This window comes from Camelus bactrianus, chromosome 1 (assembly GCF_048773025.1).
Source record: "Camelus bactrianus isolate YW-2024 breed Bactrian camel chromosome 1, ASM4877302v1, whole genome shotgun sequence".
NCBI classification, from domain to species: domain Eukaryota; kingdom Metazoa; phylum Chordata; class Mammalia; order Artiodactyla; family Camelidae; genus Camelus; species Camelus bactrianus.
The window spans coordinates 17,204,002-17,228,779 of NC_133539.1; the positions used below are offsets into that span (position 1 = coordinate 17,204,002).

At 34.7% G+C, this 24,778-nt stretch overlaps 1 pseudogene; it reads left to right on the plus strand.

The window, feature by feature from the left end:
• The first annotated feature begins 4,927 nt into the window (after nt 1–4,927).
• Nucleotides 4,928–24,778, plus strand: part of LOC105070420 (large ribosomal subunit protein uL1m pseudogene) — a 112,700-nt pseudogene continuing 92,849 nt past the window's right edge.

A 24,778-nucleotide genomic window follows, 5' to 3' on the forward strand; every position in this document is an offset into this window, starting at 1 on the left:
TCAATGCCAGCCTACTTCCAGATGAATCAGCGAGGTGACATCATAAGCACTTGAACTCTGCTAGTTTGCATTGGTAAAATACTAATTGGTCATTTCTGTTAATTTTGTTAAAAAATTTAAATTGTGTGTGTGTGTGTGTTAGAGGAAAGGGATCTGTGTGTTCTACTCAAATACTAAAACTTCCAAATTCTGTAACATATTTAATAGGACATCTTTAAAAAGTAAAACAGATTTAAACAGTTTTTTTTTATATATCATTAAGATACCCAGGATTGAAATATGTAAGTGGCCCACGGTGAATGAGATTAATCATTCATCATCCATGTTCATTTCAGCCAAAAGCATGTATTTTAGGATAACAGATTCAATATAAGTCATAAAGCATTTCCTCTTAAAAACAAATTGCTTATTTCTTCAAATTCTCATTATATTCTTATCATCTCATGTTTTATATGAAAAATTATCTTCAGTTTTAAGGAACTAAGCAAGAAGAATTTTAAATATCTAAAGCTTTGCAGTGGAAGATAAATAGGTCAATACATTTACAAGTCTTTATAAAAAGAAATGTAAAATTAGTGAATAAATGCATTGTGAATATGATAAAATGCTAAATAATCTTAGAATTTAACAATATAACTAAGATTATAAAATATCTTATACACTTAATTTTTTGCTGTTTTTTTAAGTATATGGAAATATGGCTTTTATTATATATTATGGGGGGAGGGAATAATTCAGCTTACTTATTAATTTTTAGGGGAGGTACTGGGGATTGAACCCAGGACCTTGTGCATGCTAAGTATATGCTCTACCACTTGTATATTTACTTTCTTAAAACAAAGCAAAACAAAAAACAGTCATGACAAATAGCATATATGATACAAAATACCATCAACCCTATGAAAACTCACTTGCTCAAAACAGTAATAATGATCTGGCAATATCTTATGTATATCAGAATGCAGAAAATGTAGTGAAATTTACAACTGTAATCCAATAGCTTCTATGCCCTGGGATCTGAGGTTTTGTCCAATAATCACTCTTCTCCCTGCCACAAAACAGAGGGAAAATATTCTTACTGAGACTTATTCCAAAAAGTGCAATTTCACCTAATAAGAATAGGAGGAGCAGAGTGTGTCTTGTATTAGTGTGGTAATTTTATATACTCAAAATAAGACCACACATGTTAATCACATCATTTTGAAGACACAAATTTATCAACTAAATATAAACTGAAACCTGAGGATATAAATTAGGACATAGAAAAAATATCTAAGAAAATATTTTATTTTTAACAATGGCAAAATCAATTTCATCACGCACTTGCTTAGATTTCTCAGTAGTTATCCATCTAGAATGACTGCATTTTAGCTGACCTTCCACGAAGCCTTTTCAGTCTGTTTTATTTTTTGCCACTAAGTTGAATTTTAGTTTGGTTTGTTTGTTTTTGAGAAAGCTAATATACATGCATCGGATTAACCAAATTCAAACAGTACAAAATATTTCCAACTAAAACAATCTGAGGATTTACGTAAAGAAGCAGCCATCTGTTTGGAATATTCTCATAACTCATACTCTTATTTCTTTAAGCCTCTGTTCAGTGTCGGACCATCTTATATGAAATAGCACTGCCATCATTCAATCCTCCTTATTATGCATTATTCTTTTTCACAGTATTGTGTCACTTGAAAGACTAATATCCAATTCATTAGTGCATAAGTGTCTATCTCCCCATTCTGGAAGAAGAGCTCCATGATATCAGGATGTCAAGAACTGTGACAGGTTTGAGAATCTCCTTTACTTACATGCTGGTAAGTTACTGTGACATTGGGTCCATAGGTGCTGGCAGAAGACTTAGACCCCTGGGTCAGAGGTGAAGACATTTTTACTCACAACACAGTAGACAACCTAAGTTTCATGTTTCATCTGTTCTCTTTGCCTCCAAGTGTCATGGGGATGACGTAAAGTGGCAGAGGTGATGCCAAACACACAGCAGGCTTGTGTCACAGCTGAGGAGCCCCTAATGCCTGATCTCCAGTCTTAAAATGTGCTGCTGGCCAACATGCTCAATCTTTGCCCTGGACAGAGACACTATCCATATCATCCTGGTCAGGATACACATCTGCCTCTGTCCCTGAGGGGGGCATTACCTCTACCTTCCAAGGTTGTTTGCTACACCAAATATGATTCAAAAAATAGTCTGGAATAAAATTGCCGATGTCCCTGGCTGGGAAGACATGCAGTAACATGAAAGACAAATAGGAAATCATCTCCCCCCTAATACTCACCCCCTCATTTCTACGGTCTTGGCTTCTGGAAATTTCCTCATGAATACATCAGACCTCCAGCGGATTTGACTGACGTGGAATTAAACCATAGCTGTCAAATTTGATCCATGCAGTATTTAATTAGGCCACTATCAAAGTATTCCAAGCATCAGAATAATGCAAATCTTCAATGCTAACGTGGTTGAATCCAGACCTCCCACTCCAGTTTTCCCACTGAACAAATCTGACAACCATCAGGAACTGCCTTAAGATGTCATATTGGCTGTTTCCACTTAGATGATTCAGATGAGAATGGTAGCATGATTTTGAAAACAGTTTGGCGCTTGTGGTTTTTAATTTAGACACAAAATTACTACATGACTAAGCATTTGTACTCTTACCTATATAATCAAGAGAAATAAAACTATGTTCATATAAGGACATGCAAATGAATATTCATCAAAATTGCATTCATAAGAGCTCTGCCCCAAAAGAATCAGCTGAAGTATCCAACTAATAAGTGAATAAACAAAATGTGGTATATCCACACCATGGACTGCTACCCAGAAGTAAAAACCAGTCTACTGATAAACAATAACATGATACATCTAAACAAACTGATACTAAGTGAGAAGCCAGACACCAAGAGCTACATATTGTATGCTTTTCTTTAGATAAAACCATATGAGGAATAACTATACTGACAGTAATCTGGTGATTCATCACTAGAGACCGGGGTTCAGAGGATGAATTGACTGCAAAAGTGTATGAAAGAACACCCGGGGGTGATGGCAGTCCTCTAAAACCGGATCGTGGTGGTGGTCACACTTTTACATCTATCAGAATTCATCAAACTGAACACTTTATATGAATGAATTTTATTTTATGTAAATTTTGCTACAGTAAAGCTGAAAGAAATGAACCTTAGATGCAAGTACATGCATTAAATTTTCTTGAAACATCCCCATGAAAAGATACTACTGGTAGTCTTTAAAGAGAGAATAGTACAGTATATTAGAATTGGGCAAAAACATTCTTTTCTTTCTATACATATGACAGGACAAAGGATGTCCTTGGTGGTGGTGCTCATATACCACTAGTTACCTTCTCAACTCCATGAATATACATACAATGAATATACACTCTAAGTAAGAACAGTGTGCTTACTAAGTAAACACCACCCCAGTAAAATTCCTTAGGCCTTTATTAATCATTCATCCATTCAATAAATACATATTTTTAAGACCTTACTATGCATCAGGGGATCTTATATTCTTGGGGAGAATGCATTTTTTATTCTGTCATCTTAAATCTTTATTAGACTTATCTAATAAATATGTCATTATTGTACTTTCACTCAATTTAATACAATGTATTGTATTTTTCATCTTTAAATTTTCAATAAGATTAGTTGCCTTATTAAATTGAGATTTCTGATCTGTGAATTAATTTTCACCATTTTTTTACTTTGATTCTTTTAATTACTAACAGAAACTCTGAAGTATCGGCTCTTAAACTTAGCCTCTGGGCCTCAGTAAAGTTAATGTTGACTGCTGCTTTTCAGAATAAGAGTCACACTTCCTCATTGCTTTACAGGTCTAGTAATTTTTTTGTTGAAGATTGGGCATTTTTTTTTAATAAATTTATTCTGCTTTCTTTGAAGGTAATCAAATCCTAATCTGCTTATGCAATTAACATGTCTGGACTCAAATTTTTCAATTTACATCCCTCATATTTACAATTGTTGGTTGATGTCTCTGTTGATGGACTCCACAGTGATGGCGCCCGCACAGGTATGGTTCAGGGTTAGGCAAGGATTTTCAGACTGTGCTCAGACTATTCAAGTCAGTTAGGCTTTCCTCCAGTTGAGATATATGTGGATTAAAGAATACATTCACAGCCACAGCAAGTTTTCAAGCCTCCCAGGCTTTTAATTTTCACTGGGCTTCTGGCTTTTCCATCCCAGAATGCGTAAAGAATTTATTATCTTAGCCCTTCTAAGATCTTTCACTTTAATAATTTCCCAGTTACTTTTAAGTTCCTCTTTCATACCCCTATCAAAAAGGCAACAAAACTTGCCATAGTTACTCATAAAGTAACTATTTTCATGGATCCCTTTCAAGTTGTTGATTGCCTTTGGGAGCTTTCAAATTTAAAATTGTTGAAATTGTTATTTTTTTTAAATGTTCCTTTGTTATTTGTATCTTTAAAGTAATTGTTTTTACTTATAAATGGTTTCTCTGAACTGAAAATGATTAATATTCCCCAAGCTGCCATTATACAAAGTAGAGGCTTAAATTTATGTAAGCTATCATTGCTATCTAACGAACAATTCTGTGAACCAAATCATATTTGGTTTTCTTTTCCTTTTCACTTCCTGAAAGAATGTTTTAGAACTTGTTAATAATCATGTATCACCAGATTAGTTTGAAAACATATTTAACATATTTAGCAAGAAATTCTCCTTAAAGTTTTTATGTTAGTATCAGGGATTAACAAGACAAATGTGGTCATATTGAGCAATATTTAGCAATATTAGCTTTAGCAACAATTGACTTGGTACAGGTCATTTTTCTTGAGAGCTTGTTTGGAGATTTTAGCAGGGGAACGCAGCTACTCGTACACCCTTGACTGAGAAGAATGGTCCTCCTCTATCGGGGATGGCCATCCTCTTCAAACCAGCCCACAGCTTTGGGAAGGATGCACATGGAGTGGTGAGGGAGGAGGGGGACACCCGCCTAGCCAGCCAGATCAGCCGAATCAACCCTGGCGATCAATGGGGTAACAGATGTCGCAGCCAGATCGCTCTTATATCTGGTCATTTTTCTTGAGAAGTTTATAAGCAAAACTTTCTGTGACTTTTTTTTCTTGCTCACTAACTCATCTAGTTTATTTAGAAGATCTACTGGGAAAATTACACTAAAATGCCAAATAGAATGTATTGTTTTCATTGTTATCTATGTTTTCAAATATATTAAACATCAAATTAATTTTTTGAGATCTTTATTGAACTATTATCTTACTAGAATAAAAAAACTGCAATTTGTGCTATCAAATAATATTCTTATTTATTTATTCAACAAAAAATGTGCCCCATTTTGTCACTCATAGTCTTTTCTCACTGAGAATGATTAGTGGTCTATTGTGTTGTTAGTAAAAAAGTCAGGCTGAGGTTAGCTAAAAAAGATAAAAGGGTTTCAAATAACAGAGAGCTATTTATAGTCACTGTTTTTGAAAATTGAAATTAATTTTTCATAGTGCTATTATACTTCAAAAGTTGATCAGGCTTCCTGAAAGCATATATTACATCTTAATTCAAAGTTTGAATTATTGTTGAAAATGTAATTCTAATAAATAGGATTAAATATATTATTAATTATGAAACTTAATTTTAATAACTGAAGTTAAATACATTAAACCTTTGTACACAAATGCTGTATTCTACAGATGCCTAATTGTTTTGCCATTTTAGCCAGTCCACTATGTTCACATTTCAACAAAAATATACAAGCCATACTAAAAGGCAAAAACACAGTTTGAAGACATTTTGAACAAATAGCAGAATCCAAATCAGATATGGAAGGAATGTTGGATTCATCGGAGCAATAATCTGGAAAAAAAATAAAACCTGCAATTAAATGGGAGAGTAGACAACATACATGAACATACAGACAATGTAAGCTGAGAGATGGCAACTTAAGGAAGAATCAAAAATAAATGCTAGCAATCAAAGGCACCCTAACAGAAATCAAGAACATCTTTGATGGACTCATCAGTACAAGGACATAGCTGGGGAAAGCTTCTCTGAACTTAAGGGTGTGATAAGAGTACCTTCCAAAGCTGAAGAGCAAAGAGAAGAAAGACTGAAAAACAAAACAAAACAAAACAGAGTATCCAAAAACTATGGGATAACTACAAAAAGCATAACATACAAGGAACGGGAATATGGGAAGGAAAATAAAAAGGGAAAAAAGAGTAGAGCCATAATGATTAAGAGCTTCCCCTAAATTAATGCCAGACACTGATAAATACTCAGTGTTTTATGTTAACCTTATAATGTCCTTGATTATTTAGGGAAACCAAAATGTTTCACTTTTAAAGAACTTAAATTTTTATTTATGTTTTTAACAATTTTCCCTTTCCAAAATCAAATTCCAGATGAAGCCTAGATCTTGATCTTGAGGCTTTCCAGAGGGCATCTAGAAACTCTCAAAAGATTTGTGCTTTTACCTTATTAAAAAAAAATGTTAAAAATAATTAGGTTTGTTTGATATGTGGAATTGCATGAAAATAATGAGATGCTTAGCTTTTCCTTGGTTATATATGTGCATGGATAAATCTTATTAACATAAATATCTCAGAAAGTGTATAAACTTCCTAGAAATGTGTTAACACCCTGACTATCTGTGATGTCTGATATAATGTTAGCAGACATAAATCATTTTAGCATTTTAGAATATCATATGCCACTGAAATACCCTAATGTCCTTGTCAAATAACTCTCAGAAGATCTTTAACCTTCACCTTTTAGGTTTTTGTCATACACACATCATTTTTGTTTTACTCTGATTCATATTTGAAAGTGCAATCAACTACAGGTCTGAGTACTTCCTTTTCAACAGAAACAGACTATCTCAGAGGCCCATGGAAAGAACAATGATGGGTAATTTAGGATACATGCTTCTGATGGCAATAACTTTGAGACCACACCTTTGGATTGAGGAAGGACTTCCAGAACTCAAATGAAGATGCTGATGGGTCATAAACCCACTAACTCAAGATCAAGCAGAATAAAAAATTAACTACATGAGAATGAGTAAACTGATTAAGGATGATTATTATTTTGTTTGAAACATTTTTGTTTTCTTGGTATTCTCTTTTCTGGACAAAATCAATCATTTTTCTTTTTTCTTAAGTTATCTATAACTAGCTACAATTCAATAGATTGCATTTTGTAAACGGAAGTAAATACTTCTTTTTTCTCTCTGCCAGACACCTCCAGAATTTGGAAAATCTTACTGAGTATTCTTATTTCCATGACAATGTAATTATTTGCATAGGTTCAATAAGACTTTGTCTCTCTTATAATAGAGCATAACTAGAAAAATTGACAGTGTAGGCAGGGCTTTGAAATGTCGTATTTAAGCCTCAGTCCTAGACTTAGATATGGTCAGGCAGTTTTATGAAACTAAGGTTGATATTATGGAGCCAATGATTATAAAGCTTTCTTGGAAAAAAAAATAATGAAGTGACCTGGTATCCTACAAGGTTTACTTACAGGCTTACAGGGTTCTGAGCCTTACAGGTGAGTAAGGTAGATCACTTTCTGGCAGGCATGAGAAACTTAGGCCTTTTTGGAGACCCTGAACAACGAATTCATCCAAATGTATTAATGCTACAAGTGAAGTCTGGTAGTAAGTTCTTGGCTTGACTTTTTAATCTTGAAGGGCTCTTAGAAGTTCAATCTGAGATTCCTTAAGAAAAGTTTTAGCAAAGCAAATTTTAAAAGGCCTATGTGGTCTATTTCTACTTTTTTTATTGTTATATTTATTTAGGTAATCAAGGCAAATGTAGTGAGATCAGACTTATTTTGCAAACAAGAATCAATAGAGAACAATTGTATATTTATATGGAATTAAGGAACAATTTTATGCTTATATGGAAATGTATAGGTTGGTCATTGTTTAAATATCTGATCATTTGCCAAATGTCACCATATGGCAAATATCCCGTACTACCAAGTCTCAGCAGATTGGTTGAGCTGGTCCTTAATGGGGGAAAAAAAATAGTGCCCTAATGAGAAAAAGTCTTATATCATTAAGGACTTAGATTGTATAAAGATTCTCTCCTTGACTAAACTTCAGTCAAGCTCCTCTAAGATCTCTTTTTGACCTTCGCCCTAGTCCTTTTTGAATCTGCATAGTTCAGTTTTAGCAAGAATCCTGATAAGTCACTTTAAAGAGAATCCCCGACACTTGATAACTGAGCCACTTCAATATCTGATCAATTACTCATTCCCCACCTTTTATACCTGATGGTCCGGTCCTGCCTTCACCAAGAATTCTTATTCAGTCGGTTTAGCAAGAGTTCCTTCCTACCCTCGATGTCTCCTCTTTGGACTTTTCCATCCACAGATTCCCAACCATTCCCATTTGTTCTTTTTTTAATTTTTAAAAATTTTTATTTATTCATTTATTTTTAAATTAAAGTAGTCAGCTACTCATATTTGTTCTCATTGTGTTCAGAAGTGAGCTCAGTTCTGCACTAAGATGTTTCTAATTTCCATTTGAGATCTCATCAGAATGGCTTTTACCACTTTTACCAACATCCTGGCTGGGATTATTTATGTATTCTTAAAAAAATAAAGTTTTCTTTTCAGCTCTCTTCTTTTCTGAGCTCTCACCGGAATAGCCTATAGCAGTCCCTTCACAGCTAAATCTCAGCCTTTTCTAACATGCACCTCAGAATACTTCCAACCTCTACACATTATCCAGTTCCAAAGTAATTTCCACAATTTTAGGTTTTTGTCACAACTGTACCCCCACTGCTTAGTACAAATCACTGTCTTAGCATAGACTGCTGTAACAAAATGCCATACACTGGGTAGCTTAAACAATAGATATTTGTTTCCCTTCATTCTAGAGGCTGGAGATTCCCAATATCACGATGCTGTTGGATATAATCAGTTCCTGGTGAGGGCTCTCTTCCCGGCATGCAGATGGCTGCCTTCTTCCTGTGTCCTCACACGGCAGAGAGAGGAAGCTCTGGCGTCTCTTCCTCTTCTCCTAAGGGCACTGATCCCATCAACCAGGCTCCACTTCATAAACTCATCTAATTTAGTGAGCTCTCAAAGTCCCTACTTCCTAATACCATCACACCGAGGCCTAGAGCTTCAAAATATGAATTGTGAGGGTACACAAACATTCAGTTTATGCAATGCTTTAGTACTGATTTTTATTTGTATCAATTTTTTTAATAACATACGAATGTCAGGTCATCTTTGTGATAAAAAATAATTATTTTATAGACACTTCTCCAAGTACAGAATAAATTATCTGCAGTCTTTCTCAAGGTATAATTTGGAAAGAATGAGTTTGAATAATTTAATTAATTATGAGAGATTGTGGCTTCATACACAAAATAACTAAATGTCAGATGTACGCAATCGATTTACCAAGCAGAAAATCCATTTTCTATAATTTTTACATCCAGTTTTGAAAAATAGAAACAATAAATAAAAATGTATTTAGTGGATATCTGTCATAAGCAAATTGCCAAAGATGGGGTTATTATTTGCTGCATCTCAGAGATGCCTATTTAGTCATTTGCCAGGTTTCAGCCAAGTATTGCAGAGCTAAGAGGTTATAAAAATTTATTATACATCTGCTTTGAGCTTGGTAAAAAGCCTACAGTTTTTTTTTATTATTATTAATGGAACAACACCAGGAAAAATGTTTAAATAAGTACTTGCTTAAATTGCATTATATAAAAAATGGGAGTGAAAGTTTGAGAAGAATCAATCATGTATTTTATTTCCTCTGAATTAAAATAAAATGCAGACAACTCCCAAATTGCTGACTAGTCTTCTAAGTTGATTTGCTAGATAGGATAGGTCTCTGATACAACAGCTTTAAAAAAAAAACTGAATTTATACATAAAACTTGTTTTTCACAATCCAGTTTATCAAGTATTTAAATTATAATGCAGAAAAATTACTTGTGAACATCAAATAGAATGTAAAAGGATAAAACTTAAATCTAATATTTAGCTCAGAACAGATCAACAGTGCACTACTGGGTAGGCAGGGTTTTCGCTGATGCAAATCTACTAATCAATGAGCGGACACAGTGGTAGGCAAGAAGCTAATGCAGTCTAAAATTATGATGACAGAAGTTTAGTGCAGAGCAATGGAGCTCTGCTCCTCAGAACACATATTGACTGAGCTGTTTATTTTTAAGACCAGTTTTCAGAGAAGAATATTGACAAGTTGGAGATAAACCAAGAGGATTAGCTATTTGAAGGTACATGTGTGGTGTAGTGGAATTAAACATCCTTCATTGTGGAAAACTATACACCGCAATTAATAAACATCATCTCGTATTTAAAGGTTGTCTCATGAGGAGAAATGCATCCTACTTCACACAATCCAAAGGTCAAGACTAAAGGGAGAATGTTACAGAGGCAGTTTCATCGATCGTATCAATATCTTTGCAGTCGTGGGAACTTTCACCACGCTGTGATAAAATGATTTCCCATAACGGGGAGGGCTGACATGGGGAGACAACTGGTGACCCTGTCCCTTTTTAAGGTTGTAGAAGAAGGAATTACTTTTATTTTTGACAGAGTATTTTGCTGAATGATCTCTATCATCTTATAATCTGAAGATGTATAATTAATTTTATCCATTATGCTGTGTTATTTGATTAGCAGAAGCATGTTTATATACAACTTCTTATTTATGTCTCATTAGGAAGTATGTTTAATCAATTGTATTATTATTTATTTCACATACAATAAAATGTGTAGATCTTTAGCATACAGTTCAGTGAGTTTAACACAGGTAAATATCTATGTAATTACCAAGTCATTCAAGCTATAGACCATTCCCATTGCCTTTGAAATACCTTTTTCTGTCCTTTTCAGGTGATCTCTCCCAACTCATACCCAAAACAAACACTAATTTGATTTTTATTATTACAGTTGTGTGTGTTCTAGAACTTTAGGGAAGTGGAATTATACAATATTTGCTATTTGAATCCGTCTTTTTTCATTAATTATAAACTGCGAGATTCTTCCACAGTGTTTTATTATAAACAATTTTTGCTTTTTTTTGTGGCTGAGTAGCAATTTATCATATTACTATACCATGATTTAGGTTATTTATATTTTCTGATATTTAAAAAGTCTTCTATAAGCACGTATGTAAAGTTTTTCTGTGAGCATGTATTTTCATTTCTCTTAGGTGAATACCTAGTAGTGAAATTTCTGGGTTAAAGGATAACATGTTTTTAACGTGATTTTTGTCACATAAATTATAAGGTACATACACAATTTTACAATCTTTCCAAAGTAACGAAGTTCAGTTGTGTCATAATCCTCACCAACATTTGGTATTGCCTTTCTTTTTATTTAAGTCATTCTAATGGACTAACGGTGGAATCATAGGCTTTTAAGTTCGCACTTCCTTGATGACATGATATTGAACATCTTTCTGCGTCTTTGCCATGCACCTGTCTTCTGTTGCGAATTGTCTGGTTCAGTCTTTTTTCATTGTTTTATTAGGATGTTGTCTTATTGTTACAGTTTTGTTGTTGTTGTTCTATATACAAGTGCTTAGTAAGAAATATATTTCTAGATATTTTCTCTTAATTTATGTAGTGTGCCATTTTTTTTTCTGAAAATAGTACCATGAAATGCATGTCTTTGTTAATTTGACAAAGCCCATTTTTATCCTATTATTATTTATATGCAGTGCTTTTGTATTCTGGCTATGTAACCTTTATCTCCTTCAGGTTGGAATATATTTTTCTTATATGTTTTATTGTTTTTTCTATAATCAAATTTCAAGTTCATTTTTGTACTTACTATGATAGATGTTTGAAGTTAATTTTTTTATAAAATGAGGAAGTGGTCAAGGAAGTTTTTGTCACTGTTGTATTTGTTATTCTTTTAAATATGGATAAAAGGTTATTCCAGAATCAACCAACAAAGTCAGAATCATTATAGTCTATTATCTGCTTGGCTAATGTATTTCTTTTTTCCAAGAGAAAGTAATAAAAACAAATACACATTTATGTGGGACAGATTTTAATACATGTTTACTATGCACCCATAGAAATATTTAAACTACCTTGTTCATCACCACAATCTGACACTGAAATGCTTAAATTTGATTCAATTGGAAAACAATGTTATTTATTATCTTTGATTCATGATATGATCTTCAAAGGGAGGCTAATAAACTTGGTTAAAAATACTAGACCCAGCAAAAAATAAGACTTTGAATGTTAAGAATTACTTGGGTCATTGATACTAAAGATCTTCCACAGCTATTTCTCTGCAAGTTCCAAAGCAAAATAAATAACATAAAGACTTATTAAATCTTTGGATTTTAGAGAATCTGTATACCACAACTAGCAATGTTCATAGTCCTCTATAGCTCTCTATTCATAAATTTATTTCTCTTAATGTCTGATTTGAAATGGAACTCTGAGCAACAACATGTCTCTTGGAGCTTCATCTACTCATTGACAGTCAGTTTCTTTGAAGTTGTGTATTGCAAAGCTCAATGATATTTGAAATGTCACTCACTTGTATGTAGGTTGACCACAGACTTTGGAATAAGCCCATGACAACCATTAATAAATAACTGGTAGAATTTTGTAAGAAAGTTACTTAAGGCTGCTGCTAAATACATTCCCTCAGCAATTTAACTAGTGCATGTGTTTTAATTAAAAGAGTTACTGTTATGAGAAGACATAAAATTATTTTGAGACCTGAAAAACCTTTTAAGTTACAGAAACCTGTCAGAACAACATTCTAACAGACAATGTTACAAAAATGTGTCATAATTAAATGCTGGAGAACCTGTGTCAGGGTACCCCTGGGGGGTACATATTGCATCCATGAAGATGTCCCTGCCATAGCTTTGTGTCTTACCCTACATCCTCCTGAGAAGTTACCTAATCTCACTGCCCGATGGACTCCTACACATTATCAGTGACTGAAGAGCACAGTTTACAATTCAAGGGTAGAGGGCTGGCATTCAGTCTGGAAACAGCTGCATTAAAGCTGGTTGATAGTTGCACTTTGTGAAAAGACAAGATAAATCCACTCAATGGACGGAACAAAAAGTGGTGTCTTTCATGCTACCAGAGATCTAGCATTAATAGCTCAGGGTCTCTCAAATGGCTTAAGGTTCTTATGCCTGCCAGGAAGTAACTTACCTTACTCACCCATAAGGCTTAGAACCCTGTAAGCCTGTAAGCAAACCCTGTAATATACCAGGTCACTTTATTTATTCATTTTTTCAAGAAAGCTTTGTAATCATTGGCTCCATACTATCAACCTTAGTTTCATAAAACTGCCTGACCATATCTAAGCCTAGGAATCATTCTTAAATATAACATTTCAAAGCCCTGTCTACACTACATACTTTTTCAATTATGCTCTATTACAAGAGGGACGGAGTCTTACTGAATCTATACAAATTATTATATTGTCATGGAAATAAGAATACTCAATAAGATTTTCCAAGTTCTGGAGGTGTCTGGCAGAGAGAAAAAATATTTTACTTCTGTTTACAAAATGCAATCTATTAAATTGTAGTTATAACTTAAGAAAAAAAGATTCATTTTGTCCAGAAAAGAGAACATTAAAAAAATTGTTTCAAATAAAATAATGATTATCCTTAATCAGTTTACTCATTCCTATGTAATTAATTTTTTGTTCTGCTTGATCTTGAGTAGCAGGTTTATGAACCCATCAGCTTCTCCACTTGAGTACTGGAAGTCCTTTCTCAATCCAAGGGTGTGGTCTCAAAGTTATTGCCATCAGAAGCATGTATCCTAAATTACCCATCATAGTTCTTTTCATGGGCCTCTGAGATAGTCTGTTTCTGTTGAAAAGGAAGTACTCAGACCTGTAGTTGATTGCACTTTCAAGTAAGAATCAGAGTAAAACAAAAATGATTTGTGGATGGCAAAAAAACCTAAGAGGTGAAGGTCAGTGATCTTCTGAGAGAAAAATGAATTACACAAACTCAGCAAATAGGTGAACAGCTTGCTGGAGGAGAAGGTTGGGACAGGTTGTGAACACTATTTCAAGATGAGCAATTAAACATATCTCTGCAGATAAAAGTAGGCATAGGTCGAGTAAGATGGCCTGGGATCTTGGCAGTAGAAGTACAATAAATAAATGTATAGGATAATTAGGGCCTTACCGGTCTATGGGAATTCAAAAATGGAAAATATAATTTGTATGTGAGCTCTCTGTCAATGCTCAATGCACAAATTAAAAACCAGCTGTGAATGGTTCCCCAAAGATGTCCACCCCTTAATCTCTAGAACCTATGAATGTATTACCTTATGTTGTATATGGGATTTTGCAAATGTTATTAAATTAAGGGCCTTTAGTTGGAGAGATTATCTTGTATTATCTGAATGGGCCCAATGTAATCAGAGGGCTCATATACAATGGAGTAAGAGGGTCAGTGTCAGAGAAAAAGATGTGATGAGAGAAGCCGAGGTTGCAGGGATGAAGGAACACAGGTCAAGGAATGCATGCAGCCTCTAGAAGCCTGAAAGCTGATGTAATGGTTCTCTTCTACATCTTCCAAAAAGAATGGAATCCCGCCAATCCAGTTTGTATAGAAAATATCCCGAATGATGCTTTGTACCTGATTTCTGTTTTGGTCTCTTGATTTCTAGGATGAAGTTTGGTCATGAAGGCAGAGGGTTATAAAGGATACCTCCTTGAGTGAGACTGGGTCCTTCCTGAAATCAAGATACTGTACACAGATACTGGTGGATCAGGATCTAGAGACAAACTATAACCTATGTGACTTGGAACAAACCCTGGGATCTGTGATTAAATGTCTCTCACATCTTGGATTTTTCCAGTGTTTTTTCTCCCTCCTACGGTACTTTATCCTTTTTACTATTATGAAGCCTCATGTAAATATACATTGCTAACATCTTGAGTAATTGCTCTTATCTGAAACCTTGTAGTTTTGTAAAATGCAAAGTCTCCTCATGGGTCCTGAATGTTGAAAGAGGTTTGTTTTTTGATATTACTCAGATTTAATTTTTAAATTGACCCTGTTACCTTTTGATCATCAGCAAGTTGCTGTTGCTTTAACAAACTATTGAGTCCCACAGATCCTTGTGGGATACAGCATGGCTAAAATCTATATTTTTAACTTATTTTTATGAATCTGTTAAAGTTTCTCATTTTTATAAGCTTTGTGTATGGCTTTACAGTTATACGACATGCTTACAAACTTGTAGCACCCCCCCACACAGAGAACATAAAAAAGCATATTTAGTTAAAAATACAAATAATCTTTAAATACTTTTGCATTGCCTGTAGTTTTCAACTTTTTAGTATCTGAGCGAGTATATGGATAACTACATATTGCTATCTTGTTGGGTAAATATAACTAAGACTAAATAGAAACTATTCAACAGAAGTTCTACTTGTAAGACACTCTATTGTGTATGAAAACCTGAAGGTAAGCTTTTTCAGGAGGAAAAAAAAGGAGAGAGAAATTGTATAAATAACCAATTCAAGGTCATATTCATTGAGAAGTTATGCCATGCAAAAATGCTAGGTACTAGAGATATAAAGATCCCTCACATTAAAATTCCACCAAACTTACAATTTTGAGGGTTGAAGAAACAAATAGAAACAAGTTCAATAAAATTGAGGCATTCTAAAATTACAACTGAAGATTACCATGAAAGTGCAGATTAGTGACATTCAACCTATTTAATCAAAATGGATGGGATCGAGCAGTGGTCAGTAAATGTATTTTGGGGGAAAAAAAAAGTGATTGAGATGAAGGGCAAGCCTTAATCAGAAGGTTCTAGGATTGGGCACACTGCACAGGGTGATTGAGACTGAGGGAATACCACAGACCAAAGAGAGTAAAAAGTGGGTATGCCCATACCGACGAAAGGCAGTATTTCCTGTTGCCAAATAACAGTGCTCTTTGGGTAGTGTGGAATTGCAGAAATGACACCAGATCACACTCCAGAGGTGAGCAGGAGCATGAGTTTACAAATTGCAATGGTGGAAGATGGCCAATAGGTAAAACTGCAATGGCCTCTCTTTCCCATGAAGCTCCTGAAAGGAGAGAGTCTTCAGTATAACTACCTCCTGTGTCTTGTTAACACGCTCCACATATTGATCAATAGAGGCTTCACAATTTTACTTTAGGTCTCATATTTGTATAAATTTCTTGTAGGTTTAATCTCCAGAAGACATACCAGGTAGCTTTTCAAAACGAGATGTTACCTAGAAACTAAATGAGTGAGCGACTTCATCTTATATTTTACTGATGGAAATAGTTCAAAAAAAAGTACCACTATTTGACCTGAGTTTTTTCCTTTGAATTTGTGATGAGAAGCTAGTGCAAATAATTATGAGGATGGGCTGTCCAAAGGTTGGAATCAGTGCTGAAATATTTTTATGACATTTTGCAGATGGGACTCATATATACTATATTGGAGAAAAGAAAAAATATATATATTCTGCTACTTTGGTATTCCTGGTATTTCCTGCAGAATTTCAGATTATAGCAAAATGATTAGTGGTATTTCAAAAATTAAGTGCTTTGTGTGTGGAATGGAATAAAAGGATTACTGAAAACAAAACCTGTGCATTGTTTTTGATATTTATGAAAACTCATCGGTTTACTGGGCTCTGGGATTCAAGCCAGGAGGGTATTCAAATAATGTTATTTCCCTATTGTGATATTTATTAATCAATTAATTTTTTGATGCTTTCATCTTCTAGTTTCAAGAGTAATAAGAATTCCCATAATTAATTTGCACTGCACATAAAGATGTTTTGAATCTTCTCAGGGAGTGAATTCTAATCAAGAAATTTTTTAGAAATCTAAAAATTAGTTTTACCTTATGATTTTGAGTTGTTGCTGTAATTAGGTGTCAACACAGTACTAGTAAAGATTAAAAAAACAAAAACAAATATAAAAACTCAAGTCTTTGTATCAAATCCTTGTTAATTTCACTTTTTAGAGTTTACAGACTTTTTATATATTTTTTGCATGTATTATCTAGATTAAACCTGTGATAATAAAATATGAAATTTAGAATTCCCTATAATGAATACAAATTCAGTGAATATTTTATATGCAGCCTGGTTAAAAACCAGGGCCAATGTGTACAACCTTAAGTTATCTGAAACCTTTTCTCTCCCTGACAACTGTGTTAAATGTTTCCATATTGATCATATGCATTTAAACAGAATTCTGCATGTTTGTTCTGATTTAGTGATAAATATGAACAAAGAATAAGATCACAAATAGTCAATATCATCATTCCAAAGCCTTAATACCTATTAAGTGATACAGACTTCTAGAAAATGACTGAATAATGAATTAAGGATACAATCAAGAATGCAGTCAAGTTATATACAAATAAAATGTTTTGGTCAACTAAAATGTCTACATGACAGAGAGAAAGGATAACTGGGAACCAGAAGTCTAGATTAAGACTGTGTAGTTTTCCAGGTGGGCACACAGGGTCTGCAGTCAGACTGCCTGCTTCCAATCTTGTCTCTGCAATTTACTAGCCCTGGGACCCTATGCTTCTCTGTCGCCCTTCTTCTTCATCTATAAGACAATTGAATAGCTTTTAATATATAACATAATTTTAATCATATAATGTTAACAATGTCTCCTTTATAGAGTTGTTTTAAATATTAAATTATTTAATAAATAAAATCACTTAGAATGGTCATAACATAGCAAAAACTTTTGCTATTATTATTACTGGCTACAAAAACGTGAACATAACTCTACTTCTGATCACAAAATTTTAATCTAAAAGATGAGAGGATAAAGTGGGTAAATAAGAATAGAACAACTGTGATACTGTGATTTATAAAAAGAACTATGTATTTGGCCTCTGTCCTCATTTCTTTCTTCTTATGAGCTATCCCCCACTCCAGATTTTGCATTTCCTGAGAGCAAGTGTGTTGTTTTATTTGTATCTGGGCTCTCTCCACTTCACATGCAAATATCTATCATAATTGTGTGCAGTCGAGGTTACTACCTATATGTGGAAGGATGGAAGGAGAGAAAAATATTAGGAAAAAGGAAAGAGAAAGGAAAGAAGAAAGGAAGGAAGACAAGAATGTAAGCTAACATGCATCAGAGAATTCATAATTTACCTTGAAAGATGACAAAGCTTTTCATTTTATTCCTTGTTTAATAATGAGCATCAAACAAATCATAAATGCAATCAATACAGGGCAGCACCCATGCAAGAATTAGCGGATGTCAGGATGAATGATGCACTGGCACCAGTGAAAGTGTAATAAACTTTACTACCCAGAGTGAACATTAAAAGGACTCCTCAAACAGAAGGGCTCAGGTTTAGACTAAAATGAAACAAGGGAGCCTGTGGGGATGCTGGCAGCTTCTGTGTGTATGTCTGTGTAATTAGAGTGTGAGGCTGGGATGAATTTTAGAGACGTCTCAGTGTTTGAGTTTGTGGGCTGTCACCATGGGAGGGAGTTGGGCTTTCTTATTGGTCTCTCCAGATATGAGGTCAAAAAACAGAAAGGGACAGGGGTGAGCTTGAAGGCTGTCAGCAACCAAACATCAAAAATAGAGTCAGATTCTTTATTACAACTGTAATAATCTGAAATGTTAACTGTGTATTTAAAGAGCCATTAAATATACTTTTTAAATATGTATGGCACTTTGGCATCATTAATTAGACAGATACATAATAGCAAACTGTTTATAGTAAGCCTTAGTTACATAGATACAAGTGCTCATTTCAGTAAGCCTCTAGGAGTCACAAAAGGATTTGAGCAAGTGGCCTGAATGATCAAGGAATTTTGTGGAGTTGACCATGGAATCCAGTGGGTGCTGTTTATTTCTATTAAATAATTCTAATCACAAAACAGAGACAATCCTCACGGTTACACTATTTTTACCACATATTTAACATATTCTAGTAGTTAATCGATAGATGTTTGTAATATTATGATTGTTTTAGTGGGACTTTTGGCCACATATCAGGGTAGAATCCTCACTGTTGTCAAAGATTCTACTTTGCTCTCTAGCTACACTTTTAAGACAGAAACTTCAAGGTTCATCGTTCTGTTACTATTGCTTGAAGAATATTTACATAATATTGGATATTCTAAACAATTCTTAGTTCTTTCTTGTTGATTTTCCTTTGCTGAGTCATTTTTTAGGTTTGAAGGGAACTGACAGAGAAGCCCACGTCTTCTGTCATATTCAGGGTTAAGACCTCTTGACACAATCTGATCCTAGATTCTTAACCGATGAGAAAAGATAATTAAATTTCATTTTCAATAGTCATGGAAGTATGCAAAATTATATTCTCCTAAAAGAAAATGTAAGTATCTTCTTTCACAATCCTGCGCGTTTGTTTCTACCACAAAAGTTTAAAATTAATAGCCTTTTTTTAAACAGGAAATTTGAGTGGAAAGTACAGACCTCTCACCTATCCCCTTACCATCAACCCATTGATGGTGTTACATATTACATTACAGCATCTTGCGTAAGTTTGGTACTTCTGTTACAATTGATGAGCCGCCAAAGTTTGTAATATATGTTAGGATTGACTCTGTGTAGTACATTCTGTGGCTTTTGGCAAATTTATAATGACAGGTATTCACTATTTTATTATTTTACAAAGTAGTTTCACTGCATTAAAAATCTCCTGAGTTCCACCTATTTGTCCTTCCTTGCTCCGCCTCCATCCCTTAGCAACCACTCTCCTTTTCCTGTTTCTGTAGGTTTCCTTTTCCATTATGTCATATGTTTGGAATCGTGTGATATGATGCCTTTTAAGATTGTCACTTTTCATTTTAAATTATGTATTTGGGTTTACTTCTTGTTTTTCTGTAGCTTAGTAAAAGCATTACTTCTTTTGAGTTATGAATAATAATCCATAGTACGAATGTACCAAAATGTGTCTATCCATTGACCTATTAAAGGACATCTTGGTTGCTTCCAAGTGCTGGGAATTATAAATAAAAATGCTATAAATGTTTATATGCACAATTTTGTGTGGGCTTTGGTTTTCAACCCACTTTGGTAAATACCATGGTGTGAAATTGCAGGATCGTATCATTAAGAGCATGTTTAGTTTTATAAAAAACTATGAAACTGTCTTCTAAAGTGGCTGGAGCATTTTGCATTTTCATCAGCAATGAATGAGAGTTCCTTTTGTTCCACATACTCACCAACATTTGGTATTTCACCCCTCACCCCTCATTTTTATTTATAGAAATTATATCTTATGAGTTGCACTTTTCAAGTCTTAGCGTTCTTACATTTTACCCTTTTTTTTCAGAAAATAAAATATTTTCACATGACAAACATCAAGATCTTATAGGTTTGGTCTTTTGTGGTGAAAGTTATTTTCTTAAACACTTCACAAGTCTCACTTTTATCTTTCATATTTCCGGAGTCCAAATTTAAAAATTCTAACTGCCAATTCATACAAAAGTGAGCAAAAAACTATGAGAATTTTTGACACACTAATTGATATTTTTAGTCTCAGCTATTAAAAATATTTTATCTGTCTTTATAAAGAGTTTTATACTATTTTCACTTTATTATAATACACTTTTTAAAGCTTCCTTTATAAAATTACTAGAATAAACATTTAACAGACTATAAACACAAAAGTTTGCCCATATGAGAAAAACATGGAAATTTTGGAATAAAGAATCAGAGAAGTATGTTTACGAATTAGATCTAGAGAAAGGAGCATCTGTTAGGTTGACTAATCTAAGCTAAGGCATGTTGAGGGTACTGAGGGTTCAAGACAGAGCTAATCTCAGCTCTCAAAGGATTTATAATTTAGTATAAAAAGGGGAAAAGACATATTAATACAATTGCAAAATAAAATTTATATTTTATGGCAAGACAAGAAAAATTTAAAGAGAAAAATCTTCTCTGCCTTTTGGCCTCCTCTCTCCTCTTACCGTGCATTGTGTATCTGCAGTATCTATTAACCAAACCTACCCCGCTGGCAGGAGTACCTGCTCCACCAAAAAGAGCAACATTCTCCTAGCGTTAACAAGACCACTCCTTCAAAGATAACCTTCCTCCTGGATTTTGTCAGGGGTCAGAAGACCCCCCTCAGTGATGCTTAGATCTGGATTATGTAAATTGCCCAGAATACGTTATTTGATGTACAGTCCTCTGTCTCAAAAAACTTCTATATCTGTGCCTTGATTTCAAACCGGAGGAACAGTTCTCAGAGCTTTCTGAGACGCTTTTCCCAGGTTATAATCCTCAAATTTAGCTCAACTAAAATTTTCCATTTCTTTCTTAGACCACCTGATTAATTTTTCATTATCACAATATAAAATTAAAAATTAAATAGGTTAGCAAAATCAGAAATTTAAGTTGTTAAGTATTGTGGAGCAATTCAAATGTAATAATATGCCAAAACATACGTTTTTTTTCTGGGCAGTGAAGCTGCTTTCTCCAGTTCTTCTGGAAATTGTTATCTTCTTAGAATATTTATCGTCTTTTGAAAGTCACAGATACAAGGGACCATTAGGAAGAAAAAAATTTCCGCATCCATTTCCCAATTAGCCTGATACTGTATTCGGCTTTTTTTAAAAATACCTCTCACATACTATCAGTTCTAGACATATAATCTTGCTTTTCGATTCGGAAGGTTTCTACTGAGATATCCTCAAGCCCAGAGATTCTTTCCTCAAGTATTTTCAGTCTACCAATCAGCCCATTACAGGCATTCTTTGTTTTTGTAACACTGTTTTTGATCTCTAGCATTTCTTTTCAGTCTTTCTTGGACTTCCATCTCTCTGCTTACAGTGTCCATCTGTTCTTGAATGCTGCTTACTTTATCCATTAGAGCCCTTAGCATAGTAATCAAAACTGTTTTAAATTTCTGGCCTGATAATTCCCAAGTCCTTGCCATGTCTGCTTCTAATGCTTGTTCTCTTCAAATTGTGTTTTGCTTCTTGGTGTGCCTTGAAATTTTTCCTTGGTACCAGGACATGATGCACTGGGTAAGAGGAACTGCTGTAAGCAGTCTTTTAGTAATGCAGTGGTGAGGTGATCAGGATGAGAAAATGTCCTACGACCCAATGATTTGATTTCAGTCTTTTGGTGAAACTGCATCTCTGGACTGTGAAATTCACAGGGGTTTCTCAGTTTTTTAATTTTTTCCCCTCCTCCCTTTGGTGGGACAGGATGGCTGGAGTTGGGTGTTTTCCTTCCCTCAGGTCAGTTAGGTTCTGGTAAAACGCAGCTGGTTAGGCCCTGGTTAATTAGTCTACCCTGAGGGCAAGCCTTATTAAGAACTGAGTGATCTGAGGTCTTTCAAATGTTTCCTTTTCCCTCTCCCTGCCAGAAGCCAGAGAGGATTTTTCTCTGACTTTCACGATGAGACCCTGGTTGAGTTCCTGGAGATCAATCTCGTAATATTGTAGGGGCCCCTGTGACGAGGTCCCCCTCTTGTTTTGGCTCTGGGAGTTATCTGCATGGAGCCTCCTGTAATTCATCCATTTCAGTTCTGTCCTGTTGTTGCCAGTGACTAGGTTCTTTTCCCACTGCAGAAAGAATTCAGAGACAGGACGCAGAGGTTAAGAAAGTAAAGTGAGGATTTATTAAGGGATGGATAAGTACACCCTCAACAGGAGAGCGGGCAGGCTCAGGTCAGTGGCTGCCCTGAGTTTCTTTGGCAAGTTGGTTACACAGGGTGTAAAAATGAATGGGAGGAATATTCATTGGGGAGGGAAGGGTCTGGGGTAGCGTTCCCTGATTTTCATCCCAACTCCAACTTCCCAAGGGGAGGAGGGATTTTTGTCTTTATTTAGTCTAGGTGTTATGGCTTTGGTGCATGATGGGTACTTCTTATCTGCAAGGCTAATTTTATTGTAATGAGGGCATAGTGAGCAAAAGGTTACTTAGAAACTGGAGATTCCTGCCTTTTCCTACCTTTTCTTTGTCAGTCTCCAGGCCACTTGTCACTCCAAAATATGAGACCACCTACCCACTGAGAGGTTCCTGCTTTTCTTCCTCTGCCCCGAGATCCCTGTTGTTTACATGACATCTAGTTTCCTGCACTTGGCCTGTGCCCCTCCTTTTCACCCAATTCCTGCCATTTGGCCTGCGTCCCCCTTTCTCTGCTCATATCTAGCTATCTGCCTGTTCTAATACCATCTCCTGCCAGCCTCTCCCCACCACCCTGCTTCCTCCATGGTTTCTGCTCTGGAGTCTTTGTTCGGGAATGTTGAGATTCCCTGCATTCCCATCTGTCTCTCCAGTCTTGGGGGCAGAGGTTTGCCACGTGTCCTCCCCTCTTCTATAGATCCAAAAAAGCTGTTGAGTTTTCAGTCTGTCAGATTTTTATTGGTTCATAGAAAGTGATGACTCCCAAGCTGCTTATATGCAGAACAGCGAAGTGGGAGCCACATACATATCCTCCCAGGGACATTTCTTCTTGAGTTTTAATTATGTCTGATGTATCAGGGAAAATACATTACTTGAAAATAATGCTGGTTTTGGTGAGCATTTTGTAATAATGTCTGCTTAGATATAATAAACTAATCACAAGTTATACTCCAGAGAATTAAAACATAACTTCTGGCTGCAAATATTTTGATCTTGTATTTTCAAATAGAAGATGCCAGTTTAAGCTAAATATTAAAATAATGATCTAAACTGGGCTCACTGCTTTGCTGTCAAGAATGGCTATTGAAATACTTGCCTTAGAAGCTTTTTTTTTTCCATTTGTTTAATGATTGAGTATTTTCCTTGAAGGAATGATCCACCAACTTAGCATGTGTAGTTTTGAGTGACTGATTCAGCTCCTGTGTATGTTTAAAACATTTTTCATTGTTCATTTGTTTCAGATTGAATGTACCTGTACCCACAGGAGTATTTCAGACTTTCAAAATAAAACCTAGAAAAACCTTTAAAAAATGAAGACTAGTGAGAAATATATAGGTTAGACTCTGGAAGTTGCTTAGAAATTTTCTTGTTCAGTTTCAGGAGCCTATGTTAAAATTCACTAGACACAGAGGTAAATAATTATTTCCTCAAAAGTAAGCACAAAGATTAATGAGAAAAATGATTTCACTGATCACCAGCCCCTTACCAGGCCTGCCATAACTATTTCTGGTCCACTAGGCAAATTAGATAACAGAATCTCATTCTTCTTTTGTACAATAAAGGCAAATTGACAATTCCTTTTGCATCAAAAATGTTCTTCATATAAATAGAAAAATAAATCTGTACTGAATAATATACTTTCTTAGCTTGTGTTTAAAAATATGCTATTGACAAAATATCACATAGCTAGGAAGAAGGATTTCATTTTTATGTAACACAAATAGAATTGGCCTTTTTGCCTACAATCAATCTTAAATTATGTATCAGAGTAACATAATTAATTATAATACAATTAAACAATACATTTCATTTCAAATGGATAAAAAAAAAAAAACTTGTACCCATATCTAGATAACAAAATCTAATTGCTTTAGTTTCTAGCATGACATTAAATAAAAGAACACCTGCTGTTACCGGGAGGAGGGGAATAAAAGTTACCTCGGCTCTTCGTCACCCGAAAAAAAATGAATGTCTAACGGGAGACAGCTTGATACAAACAGAAGATTTTATTAGTGAAGTAAAATGGTAGTAAAACATAGTAACCTCCAAGAATTGGGAGCGGGCCAATCCAGGAGAAGAAAAATGGCGCCACTCCTTTGTTTTTCTTCTTCTTATATCCTGGCTTAGG